At 47.4% G+C, this 23849-nt stretch overlaps 1 non-coding gene and 1 pseudogene across 1 annotated transcript; both read right to left on the bottom strand.

The window, feature by feature from the left end:
* Nucleotides 1–10491: 10491 nt before the first annotated feature.
* Nucleotides 10492–10631, bottom strand: LOC126107054 (U4 spliceosomal RNA). Its single transcript, XR_007523477.1, has one exon. It is a non-coding gene; the product is annotated as a U4 spliceosomal RNA (small nuclear RNA).
* A 7734-nt stretch (nucleotides 10632–18365) lies between these two features.
* On the bottom strand, nucleotides 18366–18490 carry LOC126107075 (U4 spliceosomal RNA; annotated as a pseudogene).
* Nucleotides 18491–23849: the final 5359 nt, after the last annotated feature.

The following is a 23849-nucleotide window of genomic DNA, read 5'->3' on the forward strand; positions in this document are numbered from 1 at the left end:
CCTTGCAGGAAAGTACAACTAGAATTCAGTCAGTAAATTGCTTCATAGCGCTGGGAACACATGCTGCAGTCTTAAATATACAAGATACACACTTATTCCACATTGCGCCAAACAACTTGCAGAAAAATGTATGTTTTGGGCTCCTCTGCCGTTTATGTTCTTGCCCCAGAACAATCATAGAAAACCCGCCTGCTGTCTCGTTGGCCCCAGCTAATATATTGCCTGACAAAAATTAAAATATCTGAATGTGTGCTAAATAGTATCTCGAGTGCCAACCATTCATAACAGATCCAAACAATAAGACATTTTCTATGGGTCCATTTGTGCTATGGTAGGCAGCAAATTTTGCTCATCTTGCGTATAGGAACAGTCATATTCTCAAATGAAGAGACACAAAGAATGAGCCATCACAAGCCAACTACTTCTGCTCTCAAAAAATGCACCACTCCTGCTACAGTTCTCACCTACACTTGCTCTACCACTGTGTTATTCATTGCATTCCTTGGTTTATATTCACAGATACAATCACAAAATTTACCCCACAAGCATTTGTTCCCTCTCTTCAGTATTCCACATGCAATACATTCTCATAGCACACTGGACCATCATTAAGCTCACCATCCCATTTAAACTATCACACTGTATTATCTGTCACATTTGAACAGTAAATCCACAGTTCAAGGAATACACCAAGAAATGCACTAATAACACTGTTCAAAATGTGAATGCCATGGCTTCTATCGTTAAAAGGTTTTTTGACTTTTAACATTTAACCAAATATAACATTGATGTTGATAATTCATGGCAATGTTTGCCGACAAGATAAAGAATGCAACCTTTTAACACTAGATTGCGTACTCATGGCAGTTCTCCTTGGCCGTTTCTTGGTACGACTTGGAAAAAGAGAAAAATTAATGAATGATCGATGATGCGTCGGTTCTCGATTGTGTTTAGGAGACGTACGGATTGATTGCGTGAAAATAGTTTCTCAAATGACCTCTTAACCCGGATTGCTTTCACGCAATCAGACTCTTCAATGAAATTACCTAAGGGACCTATTTGAATAATAAAAAAAAATTGGAAATGAATGCAAAACAGTGAAATTTTGTAAAAAAAGTTGTCAGATCGTAAATTGAACACGTTAATGGTCTCCCAAATACAATCGACACACCGCGATAAAGAGCGAACCTGTAACAAAGTTCATTTAAACATAAACATTATTTGTGGTTAATTAAAAGAAAAGAATAAGCATAGATTTTCTGTATAGTGAAGCTTCAATATATTCGTAAAGAACAAAGGCGTTAAACTATAAACATTAACAAATTTACAATGTATACAAAACTTACATTTTTGTTTTTCTCGTACATGGAGCAGTCCAACAATCGCTGCTTCTGTATGTGTGATATTTTGTAAAAATTAAATGTCCTGGCGTGCGCGTAAGTATTTTTTATCGTCACAAAATTTACAAAAGCGTTTTTGTTTTCTTGGTGAGAACGTGGTTTTTCACACCAAAAGAAATATAACTTGTAGCGGTGCTACCCAACACGTCTTAACAAGTCGGCAACCAAGCATCAAAGGTAATGAAGTACATGTTAACATATCGGCGACCAGAAGTACAACCAACTATATAGACTCTAGAATTTTCCTAACAAATGATAAATTATTCTTTCTTCTGTTTCGCAGCTTCTTGCTATCAAGCGCTGCGGCAATGATTTTAAATACCTGCGCCCAGCGAGTCACAGTATTTAAAAGTACCTTTTAAGCGCTGGCCACGCGTCTTGGTGTAGGCGCACGTTATAAACAGATTTCGTTTCTTTACTCTCGCGTTGTCATGCTTAGTATCATTACAAACTGCAGCTCGATGGCTATCCTTTTCTCATATGCAAAATGTCTGAAATCCAATAATATCACATTGCTTCCCGCGTGAGGAGCGATGACTCCGTCAGGATCATCGCGACTCACGCGTAGTCGTGATATTATTGCTTTCGTGAAACAAGTTAGTATTACTTGCAAAAATTCTTTACAATAGATTTTACACATTACATCAAGCAAAGTGGTTAACATACAGAGTATCAGGTAAGTATATTCGTACGACTTGAAATTGATAGTAATTTGTCCATAGGGTAACTACATGACAATTGAACTGTGCCCTTTCTAATGTATTGTACAAGGATAACAAATGTTCATTTCTCGGTAAAAGATAATGAAATTAAGATAAAGAGACACATACATAGATACATTATACATGGCATAATAAATAAAAAAAAAACAAAGATTAAATTACTTGACTTCGCAGGAAGTCTGGGTGCTGTGTGCACTCGTGGAAAAAATATGTTACAAAAGATTGACATTCTTGTTTTACAATGGCATATTACAGGAATATTTTTGTCGTTGTTTCGTCGAAGATTTCTTGCAGTAAATACGTAGCACTTTATTTATTTGTGGCTTTTATGACCTGCAAAAAAAATGTTTCACTACACTTGGGTTGGTATGAGTTGCACTGGGAGTGGTAGAACTTCGGGTATAAATGATAGCACTGCACTTGAGAGGGGAAATTGATTACACTTTCACAGTGGAGGAAAAGTAGGGCATCACTTTCACTGTGGAAGTTGGAGTAGTTGTCCGGGTGTGATGTTGCGTTGGAAATACGTCGTGGGTCAGGAACATGAAGACTGGTTCTGCAACATGTTGAGCCGTATGGTGGCGGTCTCTATTTCACTTGACACTTGTCCGTGCTTCCATTTATGTTTTCGTACATGAAAAATACAGAAAAAAATTTGTATTAGAATGTGCTTACTTACTAATAACTTAGTCTAAAAGAAAATTGGATTAAGTAAGGATAACAATTGTTTATGTACATAAGGTCTCATTCTCTTAGGAATGCTCAGTTCTCATATTTATCTATTTTTCTGGTTTTATTTGGTTCGACACGTTTTCGTCGTTACTCGGCCTGGTCAGTAAATTCGGTAGCTATTGTCAAAATCGAGCTTAAGACTCTTCCGATTAGTGTCTTTATAATTTCACAAGGTACATGAGTGCTTAATTCATTGCTTTATCATATATTATTTTGAATGAATTTCAAACACATTTGGCATCCGCGCTCCTTGTGCAAAGAAAAATTGATTGTTGAGCGCTCAGCGTACACAGTGTTACGTCCGTTGGTCACAATCACGTGATAATAACTTGACAGTTCCACAACGCTAGCAGCAGTATTCTGCGAGAAGCAGAGCGTTAGGTGTCTACTAGCCGTGGTGTGAGTTTTTACACAGTTTTTCATCGACTCTGGATTACGGAAGCAGCCAGATGCGGCGACTCCCGCAGCTGTTTCGAAGAATGCGTCCGTGGTAAGGCGTACAGTACCGTTTGTGGTAAGTACAACATTTATTCACTTTCACTCTTCGGCTTTCTACATCGTGGTACAAGTACTTGTAACATTACTTCACACACGGTATTTCACGCGTGTCCTTGGAGTTATCACCTTTTCAGTTCACACGTTATTATTAATTCGTGTTAACATTTATTTGGTCGTCATGTTAAGGTTCACACGCACCACTTTTATACGTGTCCATTAATTACTTGTCTATAGTCGGTTCACACGCAGCAGCACATACGTGTCCATTTATTACTGACTGCATTATTACTACAAAGTACAGTTAACATTTAGTATACATATCATGTCTAAAAATTATTTACAAAGAAATATTTAGTCTCTGTGACTACAAGGCCTGACGAAAAGCGTGTCTCTTGTTCGTAGTTTGTGCTTCCAAGGCACTTTAGGTTTACACTTTGTTCGAAATCTTGTTATTCTTTTCTTTTTACAATAGTTACTCATTTTGCAAGTTCAGCTCTTTTATTTTCTCTCTATTACGTCGTTAGTTTGAAGACAGTCAATGTGGCTTCGTTTACGTGATGAACAGTTCGTGTTCAAACTACCATTAGGAAATTGGGAAGCTTGGCGTTCCCTGTCGTGCAATTGCACATAACAAATCTTAATCGAACTCGCAATTTGCGAAGAATAAGCATAGCCCGTCGACAACCAATGTGTCACGACTATCCATTCGTATAGCCTGTATGTATCAATCATGCAACCAGCTCGTAAAATTCACTTCTCTACTGGATAAGGTAGGATGGTAAGGATACTGGTTAGAGGAAAACACAAAAGACTTTTATGGAGTGAAGAGATTTGAAGGCACAGTGTTAATGACGTATGATATGATGAGCTTAACATAAATTATTAACACCTTAGTTTTTCATGACAAATAGTATAATTAAATCGATACAGTAGTTTCAGTGTCGTCTGATCCAGCTCTCTAAACAATTTTCTATGCATATCTAAAATTACTTAAACCATGCATTAGCAGTGAACTGTGTCTGTTAACTACCTTCTGTTCCATGTATCGTAAAATTGGTTTTCTAAAAAAAATCGTCGTATTTCGAGGACCTGAAATAGATATTTCTAGTACTAAATTAGTTTATTTATAAATGATCTTTGTAAGTATTTCAGCTGCACTGTGCCGTAAAATTGTTATGAGCGTATACGGTTTTCTCCGTATTATAATAAAATAATTGAGTTGCGCACTTCTTTCCTGCTACCTGGATCGTTATTGACTTACTTGATTCTTATATGCTAAGCTGCTGCTTTTTGCCTGCTGCGTTTCATAGGTGGTCTCATAAAATTTGTTGTCACACACTCCTTATGCATAACATAACATTTACCTCATTAGAATAAGCGACCTTGATAATTTTTATTTATTTATTTATTTATTTATTTATTTATTTATTTATTTTTACCTACGAGCAATCATTCTGGTCTGAATGATCATTTAAATTTATTTCATTCAAGAGGAGAGAGCTTTGCTATACTTAAAACTAGTGATAGCAGGTGGCACTTAGCACGTCCCTACTATAATATTTATTTGTCAGCTCTTTCGGCTGTGGCCGTTCATGGCTCAATTAACTTAAAACTAACTTACATCTAAGGCAAATTTTGCTCTCCTACAATAAATGTGTTTTACTTAAGGTGCTCATATAAATTACTTATCTTGTTGTGGCAGGTCGACAGGGTGTTAGTCCTGTGCACTACTCTTACATACGTTGGTACTTCACACATAGTATGACAACTTATAGTGTGTGTGTATATTTTCTTTTAGCAGCTTAACTTAACAGATATTTTCAATGGTTGACTCGGTATTTCTTCAAGTCTGCGTGATGAAACAATCCTTTTATTCGTCCAGATACAGGGTCAGCTAATAGATAGCAACCAATGTGCGGCTTTCTTAAGATAATATATGGTCCTTCATACAAGTGCTGCCACTTGCGATTCTTATGATGAATCAAAGATGGTTTGAAGTGGGTCTTTAATAGCACTCGTTCATTTATACGATACGATAAGACTTTGCTAATGTATTTGTCATGCGCCTTTTTTCTAAGGTTGGCATGAGTGGTTAAAGATACGAGAGCTTATTGGTCCCGCAGCTTCCCCGTGGAGGCCTAAAGAAGCTGCTAATGGTTTTCCGACTGGGGTGGAGCTGAAATGTCAGTTATTTTTATTTGACTAGTATTTTGCGACCTACCAGGTCGAAAATTCGCGTTCGTATCCCATACGACTTGTGCATCACTTGATTGCGTGTTATTTGACATCGCGTTTGGTGCTTGGCTCGCCTGTGTGTAAAAAATAGTCGGATTTCCTTGGCTATTATGACCGGCGGTGTCAGGAAAAGCATCCGACGAATTGTCCTGACTATTGTTCCTGAACTGTTGGTTCGGTTGGTGAGAAAATGTCGCATTTTTCGGCTGGGAAAAATTTATTTGCTGAGAGGGAGTGAAATGACTCGGCTGACTGTACTGTTGTGGTCTGTTATAATTGGTCCATTTCTTTCCCTTGTGACGATTTCCATTATTCGTCTTGTTGTTCTGGTACTGGTAATTACCGTTATGATTTATCGGTGAATTACCGTATTGTTGCTGTGTGTTTTGATAAATCGGATTGTATCTATTCTGGTGTGGATATTTGTTATATTGTTTTCCATTACGGCGGTTAAAACTGTTATGATTGCCGTAAGGCTGAGCGTTTGGTTGTCCCGTGTTATGTTGGTACGACATTCCATTGACACAGTTTGTTATGTGCTGCTGCGGAGCGGGCGGTCCATTATTATAATTATTCCGCGCGCTCGCACGCACATCCTCATAGATCATATCCAAATTGTCAAGAACAGAAAGAAAGGCTTCTAGGTCTTCTTCACTCACATTAACTAGTTTTTCTCTTATTGACACAGGAAGTTTTGACTTTAAGATCATGATTACATCTTTGGTTGAAATGGGCGTGTCCCAATACTGAATTTTACGTAGATATTTTTCAAAATAACGTCTCAAACCTCCTCCTTTGGTGTTGAAAGGTTCGGCGTTGTAAACCTCTTTTCGGAGTCTTTGTTGTATACCTGAACTCCAGAATTTATTCAAAAAACGCTTTTCAAAATCTGCATAGGTGTGACATTTGTCTATTATTTCTGTACCCCAAATTGATCCTTCACCGTGTACATAGCCTAAGATGAACTGTATCCGCTGCCTGTCGTTCCATGATTCCGGAAAAGCACCTGTGAATGATTTTAGAAATACCATGGGATGTATATTTCGTTTTTCAGGTATAAAAGGCTGAAAAACTCTGTGTTTTAGCACACTCTCGTCTCGCATTAGTTCAACGAGTGTTAGTTGATCGGCATGACTACGTGACGTAGAATTTTCGCCACGCGTATTATTTACTGTTGGTGAGAATTGTACCTGACACTCGGGATATTGACGATTATCGTGTTCTGGCGGTAGCGAATACTCACTTTGATTGTCACCTTGCAATTCCGTAACTTGTCGTTTTAGTTGATCTATATCATTGCTTAGCTGACGTTTCCATTCCGGAAGATCGTGGCTAAATGCTCGTCTGATTTCACCTAATTCACTGGTTAAAGTGTCACCAGAAGTACCGGGAGCGGTTAAGGTTTCTGCTGTAGTAGATTTAACCGTACCCTTTAGTTCAGCGTGTACCTTGCTGACAATGTACTGTTCTTTGGATTGCATCCACTCTTCAAATTCCCTATTAAGTGTATTGCTTATACCGGTGTTGACATCTGCGATCTTTTTGTCAATATTGACATCGGATATTTGCTGAGCAAGGTCTTCGACTCGCTCGCCAACGTGGTTGACACTTTCTGTCAATTGGCTTACTCTCTTTGAAACATCACTGTAATGTTTCAAAGAGTCACTCGCAGTTGATTTACACACATCTATTTGGGCCTGCATATCTATGAACTTGCTACCAATATTGGTCTCGGCGGATTCCACCATCGAAAGAACACTATCAATTTTTGCGTGCACGCTTGCGTTTAGCTCGCTTGCGTAAGCAGTGGTAATGGCTTTAATTTTTTCCTCCATGGTGTCATTCGATTTTTTGATTTGTGCTTGGATGTCGGTAATAACAGAATTTATATTGTTCATTCGCACTTGAGTGTCCTCTACCCTTGATTCTAAACTGTTGAACCTGGTGTCACTTTGGTTTGCTAACTGACTGATTTGCGTTTCAATATTGTCACTTTGGTTTGTTAACTGTGCCATTCGAGTGTCAAGATTACCCATGTTTGCTTCAAAACTGGTTTTCATATCAGCAAACAATTTTAGTATATCTGACAGCGAGCATTCATGTGACTGCGACGCGGTCTGTGGCGCCGACAGCTCACGTGTCGCTTCGTCGTCTGTTGTTCCCTCACTACGAGATTCAGGTTTGTTTACACCCGCGCGCGGTCTAAGTTGCCTTGGTTGCTCATCAGCCATCGTAAATTTAAAGTAGTTACACTGCACGAGCTAGAAAAGATAATTTTTTTTTAAATTATGATTTTCACTTGTCAGGTGCGCCAAGGATTTCGCGTCCTGATTTCACATATATTGCTTCCGCGTTATAAACATTTGAAACTCTGACACACGAAAATGCCAATATGGCAACGAGAGAGATAAAATAAATGAAAAACACTTATAGAGCACTGAAACTGGCGGCCATTGTGATTTACTAAAATGCACAACAATGGAAATTCTTGCTAACTATTTCTAACTATTGTAAGCGAAATGATGTGATAGAGGCGGGTCTAATAAAAAAAAGAAACAGAAATTTGGAAATTAAATTGCTTGAGGAAAAGGAAAAAAACGTAAAGAGTGAATGTCACGAGCCGACTGAATGCTCGGTACGCAAAGCTTCAAACGTAATGAAAAATCGTACTCACATTAGTTGTCTTGCGCGCTGCTATTTATTGCTGTTGTGGATTCTTGCTGCGATTTTCTGCATATGCGTCCTTTTTTTTATCACTGGTTTTAGCTTCCAATTTTCTCCAGATGGTAGAATGAAAATAAAAAAAACAAATTAGTTTTTTAGTCGAGTCCCTGTTCGGGCGCCACATCTAGCGTTAAAAGGTTTTTTGACTTTTAACATTTAACCAAATATAACATTGATGTTGATAATTCATGGCAATGTTTGCCGACAAGATAAAGAATGCAACCTTTTAACACTAGATTGCGTACTCACGGCAGTTCTCCTTGGCCGTTTCTTGGTACGACTTGGAAAAAGAGAAAAATTAATGAATGATCGATGATGCGTCGGTTCTCGATTGTGTTTAGGAGACGTACGGATTGATTGCGTGAAAATAGTTTCTCAAATGACCTCTTAACCCGGATTGCTTTCACGCAATCAGACTCTTCAATGAAATTACCTAAGGGACCTATTTGAATAATAAAAAAAAATTGGAAATGAATGCAAAACAGTGAAATTTTGTAAAAAAAGTTGTCAGATCGTAAATTGAACACGTTAATGGTCTCCCAAATACAATCGACACACCGCGATAAAGAGCGAACCTGTAACAAAGTTCATTTAAACATAAACATTATTTGTGGTTGATTTAAAGAAAAGAATAAGCATAGATTTTCTGTATAGTGAAGCTTCAATATATTCGTAAAGAACAAAGGCGTTAAACTATAAACATTAACAAATTTACAATGTATACAAAACTTACATTTTTGTTTTTCTCGTACATGGAGCAGTCCAACAATCGCTGCTTCTGTATGTGTGATATTTTGTAAAAATTAAATGTCCTGGCGTGCGCGTAAGTATTTTTTATCGTCACAAAATTTACAAAAGCGTTTTTGTTTTCTTGGTGAGAACGTGGTTTTTCACACCAAAAGAAATATAACTTGTAGCGGTGCTACCCAACACGTCTTAACAAGTCGGCAACCAAGCATCAAAGGTAATGAAGTACATGTTAACATATCGGCGACCAGAAGTACAACCAACTATATAGACTCTAGAATTTTCCTAACAAATGATAAATTGTTCTTTCTTCTGTTTCGCAGCTTCTTGCTATCAAGCGCTGCGGCAATGATTTTAAATATCTGCGCCCAGCGAGTCATAGTATTTAAAAGTACCTTTTAAGCGCTGGCCGCGCGTCTTGGTGTAGGCGCACGTTATAAACAGATTTCGTTTCTTTACTCTCGCGTTGTCATGCTTATTATCATTACAAACTGCAGCTCGATGGCTATCCTTTTCTCATATGCAAAATGTCTGAAATCCAATAATATCACAGGCTGCAGCCAACCAAATTCTACTGCACAATCACTGCATGAAGGAGATTTACCACCAGTAGCCTTTAGATGAAACATGTAAGCTACATAAAGGTTCAACAAAACCTCAACACCAGGGACTGCATTAGCTACCATACAAATAGCTACAAGCACTTACCTTTCTTTCAATCACTCTGCTCTGCACACTACAGCACATGTATGTATTCTCAAAATGAGGCAAAGCCTTGCTTAACATTACAGTTCTTCCTGTCCCATGTAACACACACCACATAGGATACTGTATTCAATGTGAGTGCCCTTACTAGGCACTGTGCAGCCTAACACATCAATCATCTCAAGTCAACAAACTCATTGCCCAATATTATCAACAGCAGTTCCATGGTCATAAGTTCTAATTATCAAGGTGTACACACAGCAGTGTCCAAAAAGGATCAAACATCCATATAATGATCAGGACACAAACACAAATTATAACACTGGCAGTGCTGTGAAAATGATTTAAGTACAACACTGGCCTCCCACACACTCACCAACTCTCACTGTGCTGCCCTAGTCTCCTCCACTAAATTCTGACAGAAGTTTTGTCAAATCCTACATTTATCAGTAACCACTGCATGTGTGTACCACTAGTATGCTATGGAGCAAGAATTGCCACTGGACAGAACCACATTGGCATCTTTATTCACACATAGCAGTTGCACCACATCTTACACTGAGGAGAATGTTTCTCACCAGCTGTCAAAGACATGTACACAATTCATCAGTGAACACAGCCTAGTCTGTTTACATGGTCCCTAACAACCATCAGCCAAACACTTCCACAAGTGCAGAATGTGTTCACAGATAAACACAGCTTGAAGCATTGTTTCCATGAGACTTACACCCCCTGAGGAGCTGCCAAAAATTGCCACAGAGTCGGTATTTCACGTCTCTCTGGCGGGGTATTGGTAAAAGTTTTCAACTAGCAATAATCGCACCTCAGTTATACTTCATTGGTTACGATATTGCCACTGCGCAAAGATTAACTACCTTGCTTTTTTTTTCCTTTATTGTAATTTAAACACCTATACAGGTGGGCTGGCAGCAGCATGGTTCGCTGCTCTTCAGCCTTTAGTTGCACAATAAACATGATAGAGCGGTGATATACAAAAAAGACGGCGGGCAAAAACATGGAGATACAAAAAAAAAAAACAAGAGACAAGAAGCCGTTCACGTTGGACGAAAAAAAACACTAACACTTGGAACATGGCGCACAAAACACGGCGAACGGCGACGGCACATGTGAACAGTTGAGTCGGAACTGCACGAAACACAAAACGATGCACACACACTGAACACTGGTGGCGATGGTCTCCGGCGCGCGAATGTTCACTGAGCGTGTACGAGTCCGGGGACCTGCCAAGAGGGGGGTGGAGGAGGAGGAAGGGGAGATGGGAGAGGGGAGAGCAGAGATGCCACGGGCAAAGGAGAGAGGGGGAGGGAGGAAGGGGGAGGGGAAGCCCGGAGGTGAGGGTAGGAGGGAGGGGGAAAGGAAAGAGAAGGGAAGGGAAAGGGGGGAGGGAGGGTGCCGAAAGGAAAGGACACAGGAGGGGGGGGAAGGATCAAAGTTGATAGGAGGGGTAGATGCAGGGGAGGAGGACATCATCAGGGAGGGGGAGCTGGCGGAAGCCACCTTGGGAGAGGGTATGGAGGGTGGAGAGATGGAGACCAGGTGGGACATGGGAGTACAGGCGCGGCAGCGGGCGGGGGTGGGAGAGGATCGGGGAGACGAGCGGGTGAGGAGGATCGAGTTTACGGGAGGTGTATAGGATTCGTATCCTTTCGAGGAAGAGGAGGAGGTGGGGGAAGGGGATAAGGTCATACAGGATCCGCGTGGGGGAAGGGAGACGGATGCGATAGGCAAGGCGGAGAGCATGGCGTTCAAGGATTTGGAGGGATTTATAAAAGGAAGGGGGGGCGGAGATCCAGGCGGGATGGGCGTAACAGAGGATAGGGCGGATGAGGGACTGATAGGTGTGGAGGATGGTGGAGGGGTCCAGACCCCACGTTCGGCCGGAAAGGAGCTTGAGGAGACGGAGTCGGGAACGTGCCTTGGCTTGGATTGTCTGGAGATGGGGAGTCCAGGAGAGGCGGCGGTCGAGGGTGACGCCAAGGTACTTAAGGGTGGGGGTGAGAGCGATGGGACGGCCATAAACGGTGAGATAAAAATCAAGGAGGCGGAAGGAGGGAGTGGTTTTGCCTACAATGATCGCCTGGGTTTTGGAAGGATTGACCTTGAGCAACCACTGGTTGCACCAAGCGGTGAACCGGTCAAGATGGGACTGGAGAAGGTGTTGGGAGCGTCGCAGGGTGGGGGCAAGGGCAAGGAAGGCGGTGTCATCGGCAAACTGGAGAAGTCGGACGGGGGGTGACGGCGGCGGCATGTCCGCCGTGTACAACAAGTACAGAAGGGGGGAGAGGACGGAGCCTTGGGGCACACCGGCGGAGGGGAAAAAGGTGTAGGAATCGGTGTTATGGATGGTGACATGGGAAGGACGGCGGGAGAGAAAGGAACCGATCAGACGAACGTAGTTAATGGGAAGGGCGAAGGTTTGGAGCTTGAAGAGGAGACCGGAATGCCATACGCGGTCATATGCGCGTTCGAGGTCAAGAGAGAGGAAGATTGCGGAGCGACGGGAATTGAGCTGTTCGGAAAGGAGATGAGTGAGGTGAAGGAGAAGATCGTCGGAAGAGAAGGACGGCCGAAAGCCACACTGGGTAACGGGGAGGAGGCGGTGCTGGCGGAGATGCTGGTGGATGCGGCGGGTGAGGATAGATTCCAGGACCTTGCTGAAGACCGAGGTAAGGCTGATGGGACGGTAGGAGGAAACGGCGGACGGCGGTTTGCCAGGTTTGAGGAACATGAGGATACGGGAGGTTTTCCACAGGTCGGGGTAGTAACCAGTGGACAGGACTACATTGTAGAGCCTGGCCAGGGTGGAGAGAAAAGAGACAGGAGCTTCACGAAGGTGACGGTAGGTGACACGATCGTGACCAGGAGCGGTGTTGCGTTTGGTGCGGAGTGTAGTAATGAGATCCTGTGTAGTGATGGGGGCATTAAGTTCCGTGTGTGGAATGTTGTCCAAGTACTGGAAACCAGGAGCGAGGGGAGGGACAGAGGTGTCAGTTCGATCGCGGATATCTGGGAAGAGGGAGTAATCGAACTGGGGATCATCAGGGATGGAAAACACATCGGACAGGTAGGAGGCAAAGTGATTGGCCTTACTAAGGGCGTCAGGGAAGGGGTGATCATCGTGGAGAAGAGGATAGTAGGGGGAGGGTTTGGTTCCGGTAAGGCGACGGAAGGCGGTCCAGAACTTGGACGAGTGTATAGGGAGGGTAGCATTTAAACGGGTGCATGTCTGTCGCCAGTCCCGGCGTTTCTTAGCCGCGAGCAAATTTCGAATGTGTCGCTGTAGTTGCCGGTGGCGTCGTAGTGTGTCCGGGTCACGCGTGCGGAGGAAGGCACGGTAGAGACGACGGGATTCACGGAGGAGGAGGACGGCCTGTGGCGGTAAGGTAGGACGGTGGGGGTGGATGGCAACAGTAGGGACGTGGGCCTCCACGGCCTCAGACAAGGTCTGCTGGAGAAAGGAGACGGCATGGGTGACATCATCGGGACGGCGGTAGGCGAGAGGGTGGCTATCGACCTGAGTGGAGAGGGTATCCCGGTAGGCATTCCAGTTGGCACGGGAATAGTCATGGATGTACTTAGGGGGAGGGTCATGACGAGGGTCGGGGCGGGGGTGACGGCCGTCTGAAACGGTGAGGAGGACAGGGAGATGGTCGCTACCAATAGGCTCCAGGACATCCACCGTAATGCGACCAAGGAGGTTGGGGGAGGAGAGAATAACATCGGGAGTGGAGTTGGATTCGGGACGGGTGTGCTGGGGGATGGGGATGAGGTCGCCTTGAAGGGAGGAGAGGAACCGATGCCACCGCCGTAACTGGGCAGCGGAGCGACTATGGATGTTGAGGTCGGCGGCGATCACATAGGAGGAGAAGGTACGGTCGATGTGGGAGAGGAAGTCGAAAGGAAGAGGGGCGTTGGGGCGGACATAGATGGTGGCACAGGTAATGGTAAGGCCGGGGAAGAAGAGACTAAGGATCAGGTGTTCGGTGGGGTCGGGAAGGAGAGGTTGGAGCCGAACGGGGATCTGGCGGTGGTGGCCAATGGCAACTCCGCCACGCGCAACTGGGAGGGGATTATCGGAGCGGTGGAGGAGATAGGGGGAGGTGTGGATGGAGTGGTGGGGTTGGAGGAAGGTTTCATTAAGGAGGAAGGCATCCACACGGTGGGTAGCAAGGGTGTGCAGGAAGAGGTTCTTGTTGGCGGGAAGGGAGCGGATATTGTTGAAAAGGATACGATGCTGTCGCGCCATGATAAGGACTTATACGAGGGTGTCAAGGCGGGAGAAGGTGAAATGGGCCTGGTTATTGGAAAAGGTGGCGTACATTTTAAGGTGGAATATGGAACGGGCGGCGAGGGAGATCTGTTGTAAGGTGTGGGGGCGCTGAAAGGGATGGACGTTTTGGAGGACAATGGTGAGGAACCTGATGATGTCCTCAGCAGTGGGGGGGGGGGACGAAGGGAATTGCCAGGAGGGGTGGGGGCGTCCAGGGGACGGACAGGGACGGTGAGTTCAGGAGTGGCGGGAGGGGGTCGGGCTTTACACTTTTGCGAGTAGGTGGGGTGGGGGAGGCTGCAGGTATTACAGGAGGGAGGGGATTGGAGGTTGGGGCACTGCCGGAGGAAGTGCGCTTGCCGACAATGCGGGCAGGTTGGGGCCTCGCGGCACTCTGCTGTTGGATGTGCATTGTAGCGCAGACATCTCTGGCAGCGCAGGGATTGAGGGGGGGAACGGGAGGGGTCGACCTTGTACCGCTGATTGAAGAGGAGGGCACCCTCCTTCAGGAGACGGTCAATGGAGGGGGGCGTCCTCAGAAAAAACCCGCATAAGGCGGGTGGGGCCGGTTGCGTTGAAGATGCGGCGGACCGCCCGCACCTCCAGGGTGGGATGGGCCTTCAGCTCCGCCAGCACCTCCTCCTCCGTGATCGACGGACTAAGCCGAGTGATCACGGCGGTGAGGATCGGCGGGCGACGCGGGGGTTGGGGTTGGCGGGTAGGAGATGGGGAGGGAGCAGGGGTGAGGGAGGCGTGAGGACCAAAACGGGTGATGGGGAGGCGGGAGAGGATGTCAGTATGGAGGGTCGGGCTGGGGGAGGAGATAAGAACAGAATCCCGTCTGGGAGTAAGGAGAGAGATGGGGGCGCCTGGGAAATGTTGGCGGAGGAGGAGGGAGAGATTCCGGGCCTCGAGGAAGGAAGGATCGGGACGGGACAGGAGATATTTGTAGAGACCGGGTGGGGAGGAGGAGGAGGAGGAGGAGGGAGCGGGGCCTGGTGGGGAGACGTTCATGGCATGTTGGGGTGGGGATGGGGGGCGGGGTGGAGCCTTTTTAGGAGTAGAGGAAGTGGAGGCGCCACTAGGGCGTTTGACAGCGGCAGATGGGCGGGTGGTGACAGGAGGGACGGGAACGATGGGGAGGTGGTGGGAAGGGACAGGTCCCGGCACGGACGCAGCAGTCGGCGCCAGAGGAAGTGACTGTGACGGTGCAGGCGAATGTGGCAGTGATGGCGATGGCGACGATGATGATGATGACGGCGGTGGCGATGGCGATGGCAATGGCGACGGGGAGAGCTGGGCGTGGGCAGTGGCCCGACGGGCCACCACCCTAGCCGGAGCTGCAGTGACAGGCTGGGGGAGTGGGGGGAAGGGATCAGAACGAGAGGAGGAAGCGGGAGAGGGGGCGACAAATAGCGAGGGCGAAGGGATAGAGAGGAGGGGAGGGATGGAAGGAGGGGGATGGGACTGGGCACACCAAGTGATTGTGGTGGAGGCGGCGGAAGGGGACGTATACACGATGGCGGTGGTGGTAGTAGTGACGGTGGTGGTGGGGGCGGACATGACGACAAGAAGAAGAAGAAAGAAAAAACACAGCACTAAAAGGACAGGACACACACTGGGAGACGGCGGACGGACGGCGGACGGACGGCGGACGGACGGCGGACGGACGGCGGACGGACGGACGGCGACGGCGACGGCGAGAGGCAGGGACGCTGCTGCCGCGGACGGGGCCGGGGCGGCGGCGGCGGCGGCGGCTGCTGCTGCTGCTGCTGCTGGCTGGACTGCTGCTGCTGGCTGGACTGCTGCTGCTGGCTGGACTGCTGCTGCCACCGGAGGGCTGGCAGGCAGGCTGGCTGGCTGGCTGGCTGGCTGGCTGGCTGGCCACTGCTGCAGGCCGGGACCGCGAACTGCTGCTGCTGCTGCTGCTGCTGCTGCTGCTGCGGGCTGGCTGGCTGGCACCTGGAACCCCTAACACTTCGATTAGCGCGAAGTGCACTATCGAAGGGCGGTAACCTTTCGGTGTACCGCCGGAGATGTAACTACCTTGCGCCTGGCACTGCTATTTATACCTGACGTTCGTTCCAAGCACCTACAGGTACTTGCATCATCGCTACCTATCAGTATTACCTTACACTACTCAAGTTCCTTTGGGGGAAACAAATACAGAAATATACAGAAAAAAAACAGTAAAACACATTTTATTAGTGGCAGACTCTCTGTTCTTTGCTCCTTGTGTCTAATAGTTGCTTACACGCCCACTTACCGCCATCTTAAACACTCAAAATTGCACAGTAGTTCTCCCCTTGACCGACAGGCGCGCTACTGCTCACTCGCCTAGCCCCCCCCACAGACGAAAGTAGCACAACCTCATTTAGCAAATACCGGCACACCCATTAAGACTCATCGTTAGATTTTGTTATTTTGTGGCCGCTGGTTAGTACTAGACACCAAGAAAACTGCCAACTGCATTTACATTAACTTAACAAACCATACACTTGTCAGCAAAAGCTGTTTGACGTACTGAGCAGTAGAACGCTAGTTTTACTCGAATCATGCCGTGAAATTGATTAATGTCGATGGGTGAAATATTCGTGTAACAGATTAGGCACCCTGGAAACACAATGAAATGAGATTTACAAATCCTCTCATGTGGCTGGGTTAAGTTGTTGAAATGAGTTTACCTTGCAGGAAAGTACAACTAGAATTCAGTCAGTAAATTGCTTCATAGCGCTGGGAACACATTCTGCAGTCTTAAATATACAAGATACACACTTATTCCACATTGCGCCAAACAACCTGCAGAAAAATGTATGTTTTGGGCTCCTCTGCCATTTATGTTCTTGCCCCAGAACAATCATAGAAAACCCGCCTGCTGTCTCGTTGGCCCCAGCTAATATATTGCCTGACAAAAATTAAAATATCTGAATGTGTGCTAAATAGTATCTCGAGTGCCAACCATTCATAACAGATCCAAACAATAAGACATTTTCTATGGGTCCATTTGTGCTATGGTAGGCAGCAAATTTTGCTCACCTTGCGTATAGGAACAGTCATATTCTCAAATGAAGAGACACAAAGAATGAGCCATCACAAGCCAACTACTTCTGCTCTCAAAAAATGCACCACTCCTGCTACAGTTCTCACCTACACTTGCTCTACCACTGTGTTATTCATTGCATTCCTTGGTTTATATTCACAGATACAATCACAAAATTTACCCCACAAGCATTTGTTCCCTCTCTTCAGTATTCCACATGCAATACATTCTCATAGCACACTGGACCATCATTAAGCTCACCATCCCATTTAAACTATCACACTGTATTATCTGTCACATTTGAACAGTAAATCCACAGTTCAAGGAATACACCAAGAAATGCACTAATAACACTGTTCAAAATGTGAATGCCATGGCTGCAGCCAACCAAATTCTACTGCACAATCACTGCATGAAGGAGATTTACCACCAGTAGCCTTTAGATGAAACATGTAAGCTACATAAAGGTTCAACAAAACCTCAACACCAGGGACTGCATTAGCTACCATACAAATAGCTACAAGCACTTACCTTTCTTTCAATCACTCTGCTCTGCACACTACAGCACATGTATGTATTCTCAAAATGAGGCAAAGCCTTGCACAACATTACAGTTCTTCCTGTCCCATGTAACACACACCACATAGGATACTGTATTCAATGTGAGTGCCCTTACTAGGCACTGTGCAGCCTAACACATCAATCATCTCAAGTCAACAAACTCATTGCCCAATATTATCAACAGCAGTTCCATGGTCATAAGTTCTAATTATCAAGGTGTACACACAGCAGTGTCCAAAAAGGATCAAACATCCATATAATGATCAGGACACAAACACAAATTATAACACTGGCAGTGCTGTGGAAATGATTTAAGTACAACACTGGCCTCCCACACACTCACCAACTCTCACTGTGCTGCCCTAGTCTCCTCCACTAAATTCTGACAGAAGTTTTGTCAAATCCTACATTTATCAGTAACCACTGCATGTGTGTACCACTAGTATGCTATGGAGCAAGAATTGCCACTGGACAGAACCACATTTCAACTGTCCACATTGGCATCTTTATTCACACATAGCAGTTGCACAACATCTTACACTGAGGAGAATGTTTCTCACCAGCTGTCAAAGACATGTACACAATTCATCAGTGAACACAGCCTAGTCTGTTTACATGGTCCCTAACAACCATCAGCCAAACACTTCCACAAGTGCAGAATGTGTTCACAGATAAACACAGCTTGAAGCATTGTTTCCATGAGACTTACACCCCCTGAGGAGCTGCCAAAAATTGCCACAGAGTCGGTATTTCACATCTCTCTGGCGGGGTATTGGTAAAACTTTTCAACTAGCAATAATCGCACCTCAGTTATACTTCATTTTTTTTATTTTTGTTTTTTTTATTTTTATTTTTTTTACACTTTTTTTTTTTTTGGGCATCCTACCTCCCCTATAGCCCAACCTTTCCCGCTCCAAATTGCCGCCATCCTCTAGTGTCGTCACTGCACTTAAAGTAGTGTGCTGACAGGTGCAAGTCTAATGGTCATGAACTAAACATAAACAGAGGCACACTCCGCTATGCCTCAGGGAGCGACGACACACTACTCTGAAAGACACCTGGACCTGCAGGTGTGAGGCAAGGAATTAAAGAAAGAAAGAAAAATATAAAGAACGAAATAAAGAAAGAAATGAAGGCAAATAAAACAGGGACGGCAGCACACACAACTGAAAACGAAATTGGCGAGATAATTCCATCGCCCAGAGAAGTAACGAAATAAGGATTCTCTAAGGTGTATTACGTGGTTTCCAATTTCTTAATACTATTCCAAACAGAGTGCACACAATTGCTCATGTGTCCGATTATCAGTCCAGGAGTAACGAAGAATAGGCCATTCGAGGGATGCCTAGAGGGCCAACGACCACTCGAAGGCATAGGCAAGTCAAGGGAAATGTGACAATTCGGGTGACAGAGTTCCAGGGGAGACACAGGCAAGGCCTGGAAGAGGCGCCTTAGTCGGCCTGGAATACCCTTTGGTAACCATGAACCATTGCGACTCTTAAAAATCTGGCAAAGGTAGTGGTGTAAGTTCGGGCAGATTCCGCCAGGTGATGTTGGCTCCACAGGTACTCCATGAAAGAGACAGCAGTGGTAAGGGAAAGGTCATAGATCGTGAAAATGGTGTGGCCCAAGAGCCACACCATCGCATTACGTCGCGTCCGGGGGTTGGTCTGGAGATCAGGGGTAAGGAACCAGTCAATCGACACATTGTCCGGCGTCGTCCCACCAATTAGCGCTAAGAGCACACGTGCGAGATCCCACACTTCCGCCACGTGAGGGCACAAAAGACGGTGCTCTCTGGTGTCGACGTCACCACACCGGCCGCAAGCAGCCGAGGGCCGTAGACGGATGGCCGCCAGGCGATGGTTAGTGGGTATTAAATTATTGACGACACGGTACCAGAGCGCCGAAACTTCCGTGGGAAGGGCTGAGTTGTTAATATTAGCCCAAACATGGCGCCAGATGACTGACGGTCGTCTGTCCTCTAATTTATGCGGTGTGGGCTGGCCGCGGAGTGCATGGTAAAGGCGCCTCGACGTGCGCGCCTCGTCCGTGGCCACTGTGAGGACATAACTGCGATGGAGGTAATAGTCTTTGACCGTCGTCAGCCGGAACGGAATATGTGTCAAACAGACCGGTGCACGTGCCGAGTGTGGACGATAACGGTCGAAGAGGACCGCTGTAGTCCCACCGGGGTCGGCGTCGCGCAAAGTGGCGACACGGTGAATCAGAAGGGCCGCACATTTCCGGGAAAAGTCAATGAGGCCGAGGCCGCCATCGACCTTCGGCAGCGTACAAGTCCGCGCATCAACCTTGAACAGCGCATGCCTCCACAAAAGCCAATATACCGCTTGTGAGATGGCTCGGCCGATCTGGTTCGGCAGCGTAAGGAGTTGTGCGACATACCATGCCCGTGAGAGGATATAAGTATTTATCAGCTGGATTCGTTGATGGAGGTCGAGACGTCGATCAGCGTGGCTCACGCAAAGGCCCCTGATGCGCGTGAGAAGCCGCCGCCACGTGAGTGTTAACATACGCTGCGGGCAGGCAGTCACCTCGAGACCCAATATACGCTGTTCCCCCACAACTCGGTACCATGGGCGTTCGACGGTCAATGATCGTGGCCCAAGCGGATGCAGTACTGTTTTATTGGGATTTAACTGAGCACCGGAGGCCCGTTCGTAAACGTCTAGAACTCGGCGAACGGAATCGATGTCCCTGGCGTTAGCAACAAACACACCAACGTCATCTGCGTAGGCCGCACAGCGGAAGGTGACGTCTGGGAGAGCGACACCGTCGACCAACCGGCCAACGTCACGCAGCATGGAGTCCAGCGCCAAGGCAAACAAATACATCGACAAGGGACACCCCTGTCGAAGTGACCGTCTGATGGGAATGGTGCGCGACCGGCAACCGTTCACCATGATGGTGGAATTCGCCCCATCCAAGAAGTGTCGGATGATGCGTATGAAGCGCTCCCCAAAACCCATCCGCGACCTAACAGCCAACAGGTAAGGGTGCGAGACCCTGTCAAAGGCCCCGGCAAAGTCCAAGGAAAGAACGGCTGCCGGGGTACGAGTGTCGGCGGTTAGGTAGACAACATCGCGGTACAGGGAAGCGGCGGTGAAGATGTTCCGACGCGAAACGCCACAGGATTGAGCGGGGCAAAGGACTTTAGTCATTGCCTGTTTTAGACGAGAGGCCACGCATCGTGCCACCAACTTATAGTCAGTGTTAAGAACAGTGATAGGACGCAGGTCTTGAGCTCGACAGTGACCAGGCACCTTTGGAATAAGGGCAATACGTCCAGTTAAAAATTCGGCGGGTAAGTCGCATCCAGCAAAAATCTCCTCGCACATTTTGCAGAAACGGTCGCCGAGCAAGTCCCAAAAGTGTTGGTAGAATTCATAAGGGAGACCGTCGGGGCCGGGGGACTTGTGTCCCGGACAGGCACGGAGGACAGATGTTAGGTCAGCGAGTGTAAGGGGCTCGGTTAAAGAGTCGCGGTCGTGACGATCCAAAGAAGTTGGGACCCCACTGACAAGTGCACGTTGGGCGGCGACGTCGACCTCAACATCCTGGAAGAGGTGCGTGAAATGGTCCGTCAGCTGTTGGAGGACTTCACGGTAGTCTGTGATGTGCGTACCATCGGCTGTCTTAAGGCGCAGAATGGTGTTCTTCTGGGCAAGAGTTCGTTCAGAGCAAGGTGATAAGGGGATGGCCTCTCGCCTTCAATCAGGGATGCGGAACGGCATCGCACCACCATACCTTCGGCCTTCTCCCGAGAGAAGCGAAGGATTTGCGCTTTAATTTTGTTGAGGCGCATGCGTAGCTGATCGTACCTGTCAGCAGGAAGAGTCAGGGCGTCAGTGAGACACTGCTGATAGATGGCTAACGTGCTACGCTTTCAGTGGGCGACTTCCCGACTATATTGCTGGATAACACGTCGTAGCCGAGGCTTCGCACAGCGGAGCCACCAAACCACCGTGGTAGGGTACCGGGAAGCGTCCGCGATACAGTCCCGCCATGTTTCCGTGATAAGAGTACGAAGTTCGGGCATTTGCAGATGACGGGTATTCATCTTCCAAGAGGTGCCACGAGGGACCGGGGCTGGACCCGCGATACGCAAGGAACACGAGTACGCACAGTGGTCGCTAAAGGCCACGGGTATAACTTGGACGGCAGAAAGGGCGGGGGTCAAATCAGCCGAGACATGAACACGATCAATACGGCTGGCTCCAGTGGGATAGATGTGGGTAAATTGCGTATAGGCGGGGTGAAAGTGGCGCCACGTGTCAGTAAGGTCAGCCGCCCGAAGGAGTGAAGCGAGCGCTTCACACCGCATAGGCGTCGGGACCTGGTCAACATCGGCTACCACACAGTTGAAATCTCCGCCAAAGACGATAGGGCGACGAGCTGCTAAGAAGGGGGGGGAGATCAGACTGAAAAAGTGTTGTTCTGTCATGCCTGTGGTTAGCACCTGAAGGAGCATAGATATTTAGAAAAAGGACATCTTGAAGGACACATGCAAGAACGCGACCATTGGGTAGCGTGGTAACATCGGATGGAGTGAATTCAGATCGGTAGAGCAAAGCAGTACCCCGCCGGGCGTCGGGGTCGATGTTATACAGTGCCTCATAACCAACCAGGTCAGAGAGAAAGGGGGCACAGACCTCCTGGAGAAATACCACATCAAACGCACCAAGGCGGAGAAAGTCCTTCAGAGAGCGAAGTTTTACCGGGTTGGAGATGGAGTTGATATTGACCGTTAAAAGGGAGAGGGCTCCCGGTGGATGGTCAAAGGCAGGCATGGGAGAGCAACACAGAGGAATCAACGGCAGATAGGGTCATGGCCGTAGGGAAGCAGGTGTGGAAACATCCACACCGGAACCCCGCTATAACACCCCAGATGTGAGAAGTAAGTACTAAGCAGCTCATGTGGGGAAGAGCCCACTCAATCACGCATGTCATCGCCCTCGTCGTCAGCCCAGTTCAGGCCTCCCCCATCGGCAGGATAGTCCGAAGCTGGCGGCGCAGACGGTTAGGACGCAGTAGGATGAGAAAGGGTACGAGTGCGTTGCAGCGGCTGGTCGCTACCCTGGTCATGTTTCCGTTTTGCAGGGAGTGCTCCCCAATCTCGCGATGAGCTAATAAGAGCTTCTAATTTCCGAGCAGTTTGCCGCATACCGCCCGAGCGGTCAGCGGAAACAGAGCGGGAAACTGAGGAGGCCTGAGATTCGGCCTCACTGCTGCTGTCATGGGGTCGTAAAACGTCCTCCTCCTCCGCTGGCCGGTCTGGGTGCGCCTTCTTGCGCCTATGACGACGTCGTGGGGACTTAGCGTCATCTGCCGGGAGGGGTGGGGTAGGAAGAACCACCTCCATCTGTTCTACAGCGACAACATCACTCGCCACCGCAGGCACGTCAGACGCCGCTGGCGGTACCGCCACAACGGGCGTCGGGTCCGGTACGGGGCCGTCAGCCGATGCACTGGGTGCCGGTTGCACTGCCTCTGGCGGAGGCGACACGTCAGTCCTCTCAGCGGGACGGGGGGCAGCGCCCGCCACTACCTCGCTGAGGAGAGGCACAAGGTTCGTAGCATCAGGCCGTTCCCGCGGCAATTGCACAGGGCGCCGGCGCGGGCAATCCACGCGGAGATGCTCCGTAGATTGACAAAGGGAGCAAGTCTGCGGTTGCCCAATATAGGTGACCTGGGCTCTGGTACTCGCAATATTTAAATACGACGGTATGTGCTGGCGGAGGTCCATGCGGACACTACGAACGCCACTGTTGCCCTGGAAACGGTAGGCACTGCCCCACTTCTCATTCGTGATGCTGAGCACCGTGCCGTACCGCGACAAGACACGGCCGATTACTTCATTGGGACACTCAGGGGGTACGTTGAACACCCGCACAGTCCGTATGCCAAACCCAGACGGCACGATTGTCACTGTACCGACAGAGCCATCGAAGTAGCGGAACGGATGGTCGCCCGCTAATGCCAGGCCATACTTTTCGTATTTCTCCTGGTCTACAAATTTCACAAATAACGAAAACAAGACGAAATCCAGTTGGAAGGTGTCAACATCATGTTCCGGTACACGCAGATCGCCAAAAATCCATTCTTGTATTTCAAACGCGGTCGGCCGTCTTGCCGCCCTGTCGAACACACACTGGATACTGTTCGACCGGCTG

Source organism: Schistocerca cancellata, chromosome 10, assembly GCF_023864275.1.
Source record: "Schistocerca cancellata isolate TAMUIC-IGC-003103 chromosome 10, iqSchCanc2.1, whole genome shotgun sequence".
Taxonomy (NCBI): domain Eukaryota; kingdom Metazoa; phylum Arthropoda; class Insecta; order Orthoptera; family Acrididae; genus Schistocerca; species Schistocerca cancellata.